Genomic DNA, 7,479 nt, shown 5'->3' on the forward strand with positions numbered 1-7,479 from the left:
AAAGCCTTAAGTGTACAGGTATTAGCACGAAACAATTGTGTTCCAAGTAACTACATTTCTAAAACGTGTCCTTTTTTTAACCTAACATAAAACAGAAACTGAAATTATGCATTTAGAACTCACAAATCAATAATCATTTTAAATAAAGATGCATTCCGTTTTAATAAAATTTCCAGTAATAAACTTTTTACATAAGCCAAACATTTCATTGTCTTCAAAAATTACCATAAAATACTTGAAGCAACTGTAACAGCTTTTCCAAATTTACTATTTTTGGAAATAATTGAAAACAATTACTTTCCACTTGGTCCAGAAATCCTCCATTCTGTCAAATTCAGCACATCTCAAAAACAAGTGCAACCAGTTCTGCGTATTTCAAGAAAAGAAACAAATGTAACAAAGTCAGCCTGTATGTCCAGACTTGAAAGGTTTTTTAAAAAGAACTGCACGTGCTCTGAAATACACTAAATAACAGATAAGATCCAAAGACAATGACAATTCGCGTTCCTATTAAATTTCACAACAGCAAAGACCAAAAAAAAAAAAACCACACCCACCATTTTACACCATTCGAGCTAGAAACTCCCCAGAGAAAACTACTCGTCACAAATTTCCTTCAACACTTCAATCCTTTTTTTTTCCCCGTCCCAATTTGGTATTTAACTAACAAACTATAAAATACTCGAATATAGAATAGTTCCTGCCAACCACCCGCTTTCCACACTAGATGGTGGGGGGGGGGGGGAACAGCCGGAAGCCCAGTCACGACTTTAGAGCTCAGAAAAACACAGCAAACGTAATTACCCAGTACGAAGCTTCCTAGAAGCTCCCCGCCCCCCGACTTCACACTAGGAAGGCCACCAAGGCGGCTCGCGAAACGCTCCAACATTCTAGCAGCTAAGCCTCGGGGACGCGCGACGGTCCGGGACCCGTAAAGCGCCTCCCGCCCCGCCGCACGTGGCGGTGAACAGGCACTTCAGCCTCCTCTCGGGGATGGACACACTCCACGCCCAGGCTCCATCCATCACTAGCGACCCCACCCTCGCACCCAAGAACTGAACCTCCAGCTCCACGAGGGCTGGAGACGCTCTCTCAAGGGAAGACCACGCGTCTCGGATACTGGGGACCCAGCCTGGGCCGCCTCCTACACCCCAGGAGGCCCGGGAGGCTCCCTCAGCCAGTTTCCCGCTGCCCAGTCGGTTTCTCGAACTGCCCCTCCGCACGCCGGGCAGCGGACGCCCGAGAGTCAAGCCCTCCACCTGGAGGCCACGCGCGCGCTGCTCAAGCCTTCCTCCCACTGAGGAAGTTTCCCCCCAACCCTTTCATTTTACTCCGCTCCTCACACACACACACACACACACACACACGGGCCACCGGGGCCTCCTTCCCACTTTAGGGGCGGGGATGGGGGGAATCTCGGCTTTACGAATCTCTCCTCACTTTGGGACAGGGGTCTCGTCTCGGCCCCGCGTGGAGGCTCGGAGGTAAAAAAGGGGAAAAAAAAAAACTTGGCTCAGACGTGAAGTGTGTTTTTCACCGCGGGGGACTCGCCGGCCACGGGGCCGCCCAGCTCTCGTCTCCTCCTCCCTCTCACAGCAGGGCAGCGTCCTCGCGACGGCCTCGGCCCCACAGCGCTCGATAGGCTCCAGCCCCTGTGCAGAGGCTCAACTGGCGCCCCGGACCCCCGCAGCCAAGCCCCAACCTTTTGTGTGGGGCGCTCGCCGCGACGGGCTCCGAGGCCTCCGGAGGCCCCGCCCCGGGCCACCAAGGGGCGGCTCGAGCCCCGCACAGCCCCGTTCGTTCGAGGGGCTGCGGGAGTCTTACCGGGGAGAGCTGCGCGGCACCCGAACCCAGACCTGAATTACCCCCCGCGCGAGTGCCTCCGCCCCGCGGCCGACAGCCCCAGCCCGAACGGCTTCCCGGAGCCGGTAGCAGACACCACCTCCTTCGCCGCTTCACAAAATGGCCGCCGACGCGTTCAGCGGCTCCGCATTCCAGAAGGGGCGGGGCGACATGTGACGTCACGGAGAGCGGCGCAAGCGCGCGGAGGCTCTCCCGCAGCTCCCGGAAGTCGCTCGTGTTTGGGGCGAGCGGAACGGGTGAGCCTTTTGCACACGAGTCCCTCCTTAAGGGCGGAGACCCTCCGCGGCGGGAGGGCTGACTGGCTCCGCCCGCGCACGCGGGGGTTGATGAGGGTAACTGTACCTTTTCCCACCTCATCCAAAGCAGGGATGTCATTACTTGACTCACTTTGATTTTAGGATTAAATGAACCTCAAAGTAGTCCGAAGCTCTGAGAAAGCCTGAACCAGTTTTCCTTATTAAAAATTTTATAGAGGGTCGGGGCTGGAGCCATAGCACAGAGGTAGGGCGTTTGCCTTACATGCGGCCAACCCAGGTTCAATTCCCAGCATCCCATATGGTCCCCTGAGCACCGCTAGGAGTAATTGCCGAGTGCAAAGTCAGGAGTAACCCCTGTGCATCGCCAGGTGTGACCCAAAAAGAAAATAAATTATAGAGGGGCTGGAGCCATAGCACAGCAGGTAGGACGTTTGCCTTGCACGTGGCCTACCCAGGTTTGATTCCCACCATCCCATATGGTCCCCCTATCACCACCAGGAGTAATTTCTGAGTGCAGGGCCAGGAGGAACCCCTGAGCATCGCCAAGTGTGACCAAAAAAAAAAAAAAAAAAAACCTATAGAAGGGGCCAGAGAGATAGTACAGCAGGTAGGGCATTTGCTTTGCACATGGTGGAACCAGGTTCGATCCTCTGCATCCCATATGGTCCCCCAAGCACCGGCAGGGGCAGGGGCAGGAGTAATTCCTGGGAGCAGAACCAGGAGTAACACCTGAGCATCACTGGTTGTGGCCCAAAAAAGATAAAAAAAAAAAAACTATAGGTGTGGGGCTAAAGAGACAGTAAATCGTGTTGAGCACTTGCCATGCACGTGGCCAAGGTGGGTTCCATGCCTGGCATCCCGTATGTCCACCAAGCCGAGCACTGCCGGAGTGATTCCTAAGTGAATAGCCAGGAGTAATCCCTGAAGATCATTGGGTGTAGCCCCAAGCCCCCCCCCCCCCCCCCCGCAAGGTCTTTATAGGGCACCTTAGCTCCCTATGAAGAAAAAAACCTTTATAAGTGGCGGACTGAATTCCATCCCCTGCATCACTTATGGTCTCCCCTACCTCTTTAGCCCACCAGGAGTAATTCTTGAGCACGAACCCAGCACTTAGCCCTGAGCACTATGGCCAATAAACAAAATTTTAAAAAAACCTTTATAGGACCTGGGGCCAGAGACACTATATAGCAGGTAAGGCACTTGCATTGCACTTGTCAGACCTGCTGCACCCCATACAGTACCCTAAGCACCAACAGAAATGATCCTTGAGCACAGAGCCACAAATATGCACTGAGCACCACCTGGTGTGAACCAAAACAAAGTTCATGAGGCCTGGCAGGAGAGAAAGCAACCATGTTTTGCTGAGCCCATGTCTTGCATGCACCCCCACTATTATATGTTTTTTTTTAATTAATGAAAATTGTTTTACTCTTAGTAATATTAAAGTTAATGAGGCCCAGAGTGAGAGTTCTGGGGTTAAGGTGCTCAGTGCTTACTCCTGGCTCTGTGCTCAGGGATTTAGGGATGCCCTAGCATGCTCAGAGACCATATGTGGTGCTGGGGATTGAATCACGGTCAGCTATTGCAAGGCAAATGACCCTACCCACTGTGCTATTGCTCTGGTTCTGTGGATTAAAGCACTTTTTTTTTCTTTTTGGGGACACACCTGGTGATGCTTAGGGGTTATTCCTGGCTCTGAACTAAGGAATTAATCCCAGCGGTGCTCAGTGGACCATATGGGATGCTGAGAATCGAACGTGGGTCAGCCGAGTGCAAGGCAAATGCCCTACCCGCTGTGCTATCACTCCAGCCCTGGGTTAAGGCACTATTATTGCACATATAGACTTGAGTTCAATCCCAGGCACCATATATGGACCCCAAATACTGCAAGGAGTGATCCCTAAGAACAAAGTCCAGGAGTAAACCTGAAACACTGCTGGGTGCCCACCCAACAAAATAATTTATTTTTTTATGTAACTTTGTCCTGAGCATCCAACATTCCCCTCCCCGTGTTCACAGTCTATATCACAGACACATACATCTATGTGACTATGTCCCAATTATTTAACTATTCTTCCAATTCAGGAAGTTAGGACTCAATAAATAAAAAAAAAAATCAGGGTCTGAACGGGAAAAAACCTTTGGGAAGATTCATATGAAATAATACAAAGTGTTAATCTTATGTAGTAAAAATCTTATTTGTGGGCTGGAGCGATACAACAGCGGGTAGGGCGTTTGCCTTGCACGCGGCCGACCCAGGTTCAAATCCCAGCATCCCATATGGTGCCCTGAGCACTGCCAGGAGTAATTCCTGAGTGAAGAGCCAGGAGTAACCCCTGTGCATCGCCAGGTGTGACCCAAAAAGAAAAAACAAAATAATCTTATTTGTGGGGCCAAGTTTTTCAGTACAGGGGCTGAAAAGCTTCCTTGCTAACTCTGGTTTGATCCCTAATCTCACATGGTTGACCATAGCAGGATGAGGCTCTGAGAGACCTTGAGCACAATCTAGATAGCCTCATAACCCCAAGTGTTGCAGGGCAGGATTAGCACCCCACAGTCTGCTCTTGGAATTGATTAAACTAATCATCAGGAAGGGCACCCGGGTCTCCTGAGGACCAGCTTACCCAACACCCCCTCCCCCCAAAAAAAAGAAAAGCAGATTAAATTATAAACCAGTTTACGCTCTTAGTTATTTACTCTTGACTCTCTGTAGCCTTTATGTATTTACTTTTTCTGGTGTAGAACACAGAGTTCCATACACACAAGACAGGTACGCTACTGCAGAACTGCATCCCTGGCTTGAAGCCCAAAGGAGTTCAGGTTTACTCCTGGCTCTGCTCTGTGCTTATGGGTCGCTCCTGGTGGTCTCAGAGGACAATATGGGGTTCCAGTATTGAGTCCAGTCAGTGACTGCAAGACAAATGTCCTGTACCCTGTACTATGACTCTTGTTTCCTCAATGACACCTTTAAATCAAACCAAACAACATGTCCTCACTTAAAAACAAGCATCCATAAATTCTTAGAAACTGCAATTATTTAGGAGCTGGAACTATAGTACAGAGGGTAAGGTGCTTAGCTTACATGTGACTGAACCAGGTTCCATCACTGGCATCCCATATATGGTCCCATGCCCTGCCAGAAACAATCCCAGAGCTCAGAGCCAGAACTAAGCCCTAAGCACCACTGGGTTTGGCTCCAAATCCATAAACTATATTTGGTTTTTGGGCCACACCTGGCAGAGCTCAAGGTTTATTTCTGAATGTGCTCAGAGATCCCTCTTGGTGGGGTTTGGGGTAATAAATGGGTTAACGGGGATCAGCCACAAGGAATGCAATCACTTTATTAGCTGTACTTTCCTGCTCTTTTTTTTTTTTTTTTTTTTTTTTTTTTTTTTTGCTTTTTGGGTCACACCGGCGATGCTCAGGGGTTACTCCTGGCTCTGCACTCAGGAATCACCCCTGGCTGTGCTCAGGGGACCATATGGGATGCTGGGAATCGAACCCGGGTCAGCGGCGTGCAAGGCAAATGCCCTACCCGCTGTGCTATCACTCCAGCCCCCTCCTGCTCTTTTATTTTAATACTGCAATTTATAAGTTATATGCCAGGATCTGTCTTTTTTTGTTCCCTTATATCAAAAAGATGCTGAATAAAATTTTTTTTAATTAAATCACCATGTGGAAAGTTACAGTTCCAGGCTTATCTCGGTTATACACTGCTCAAACACCTGTTCCTTCACCAGTGCCCATATTCCACCACCAAAAACCCCAGTATACCTCCTACCCCAGCTTGCATAGCTGATAAATTTCACTTCATTTTCTCTTTACCTTGATTACATTTCATATTTCAACACAATATTCACTATTATTGTTGGAGTTTCTCCTCAAAAAAACAGCCCTGTTGACAAGGAAGCATTAGATAGTTAGTTTTCCATTGCTGAGAATGAAGTGGGGCTGGAGCAATAGCACAGCGGGTAGGGCGTTTGCCTTGCACGTGGCTGACCCGGATTGGATTCCCAGCATCCCATATGGTCCCCTGAGCATCGCAACTTTGTATCTCTTCATTCTCATCAGTGGAAAACTATCAAATGTTTCCTTGTCAATAGGGCCGTATTTCGGGGTGATAAACTCCAACAAGAATAGTGAGTTCTGTGTTGAAACTCCACCAACAATAGTGAGTTTTGTGTTGAAATATGGAATGTAATCAAGGTAAAGAGAAAATGAAGTGAAATTTATCAGTTATGCAGGTGGGGGTGGAGGCTTGGGGGGTGGGGCGGTGGAAGGTATACTGGATTTTTTTTTGTTGGTCGGATATGGGAACTGGTGAAAGGACGGGTGTTTGAGCATTGTATAACTGAGACATAAGCCTGAGAACTTTGTAACTTTCCACATGGTGATTTAATTAAAAAAAAAATTACAAAAAAATTCTTACTAAGGGGCTGGAGTGATAGCATAGCAGGTAGGGCATTTGCCTTGCATGTGGCTGATACAGGTTCGATTCCCAGCTTCCCATTATGGTTCCCCGAGCACTGCCAGGTAATTCCTGAGTGCATGAACCAGGAGTAACCCCTGTGCATCACCAGGTGTGACCCAAAAAGCAAAAAAAAAAAACAAAAAAAAACTTATTAATAAGGATTCAATTTTATCTCTTTCTTCCTCTTTGCATCTGCATCCACTATACTTTAGCTTAGTGGTTTTCACGTATTTTTGATTAGTACTCACATCAGAAATAGATTTGTTAGGGACAGGAAGAGAGCACAAGTGGTAAAGCAACTGCCAAGGCCCTGAGTTTGATCCATAGCACCACGTGGTGACCTGAGCACTGCCAAGTGTTAATGTGGTAGGCTGAGCAGACTGCTGCATGTGACCCCAGTGGCCCCCAGACAGAGCAGGGCAGAATGCGTAGGTATCAGTCTATAGCTACCATCACCACCAGCCCAGGAACTGCTAGTCTCGTGGGCCCAGGCTTTCCAGAAGTGTCTCCCACACATCTCCAAATACATTTACAACTTGGTTTAATTATCCAAATAAATGCTTAAAACCTGTGTAAAGTATTTTGCATTTTGTTCCTTTCCATTTTTTTCCGAGTGCTGGCAACAACTCAGCTAGACTTTCTAACCCACTAACAGAAAAAAAAAAATTACTAGGTCCTTAGACCTTCTACTGGTTTCTCAACCACACCATGCTCTTTCACACCTCAGGTCCCTCACTCTTATGACGCCTTATCCCTAGTTCTTACTGTGATGGAAAATCAGAGTCTTACTTAAGTAACACATCCTCAAAAGTACTTTACAGTACACATATACAGACAAGTTTCATCCCTCGATATTTCTTCTCATCACAATCTATAATAATTTTGTTT

General features: G+C 48.0%; 1 protein-coding gene across 11 annotated transcripts in view; it reads right to left on the reverse strand.

Moving 5' to 3' along the window:
• Positions 1-1,985, reverse strand: part of CPNE1 (copine 1) — a 45,748-nt gene extending 43,763 nt beyond the window's left edge. For 4 of the 11 annotated variants that reach the window (XM_004612529.2, XM_055140919.1, XM_055140915.1 and 1 more), the window contains exon 1: positions 1,825-1,980. The gene's annotated coding sequence lies outside the window, so the exon portion shown is untranslated. Of the gene's footprint in view, positions 1-297; positions 506-1,824 lie in introns of those variants that run through there. The other 7 variants (XM_055140921.1, XM_004612531.2, XM_004612532.2 and 4 more) reach the window with 7 other exon arrangements.
• Between the last annotated feature and the right edge of the window lie 5,494 nt (positions 1,986-7,479).

The sequence above is a fragment of the Sorex araneus genome, chromosome 5 (assembly GCF_027595985.1).
Source record: "Sorex araneus isolate mSorAra2 chromosome 5, mSorAra2.pri, whole genome shotgun sequence".
Classification (NCBI taxonomy): domain Eukaryota; kingdom Metazoa; phylum Chordata; class Mammalia; order Eulipotyphla; family Soricidae; genus Sorex; species Sorex araneus.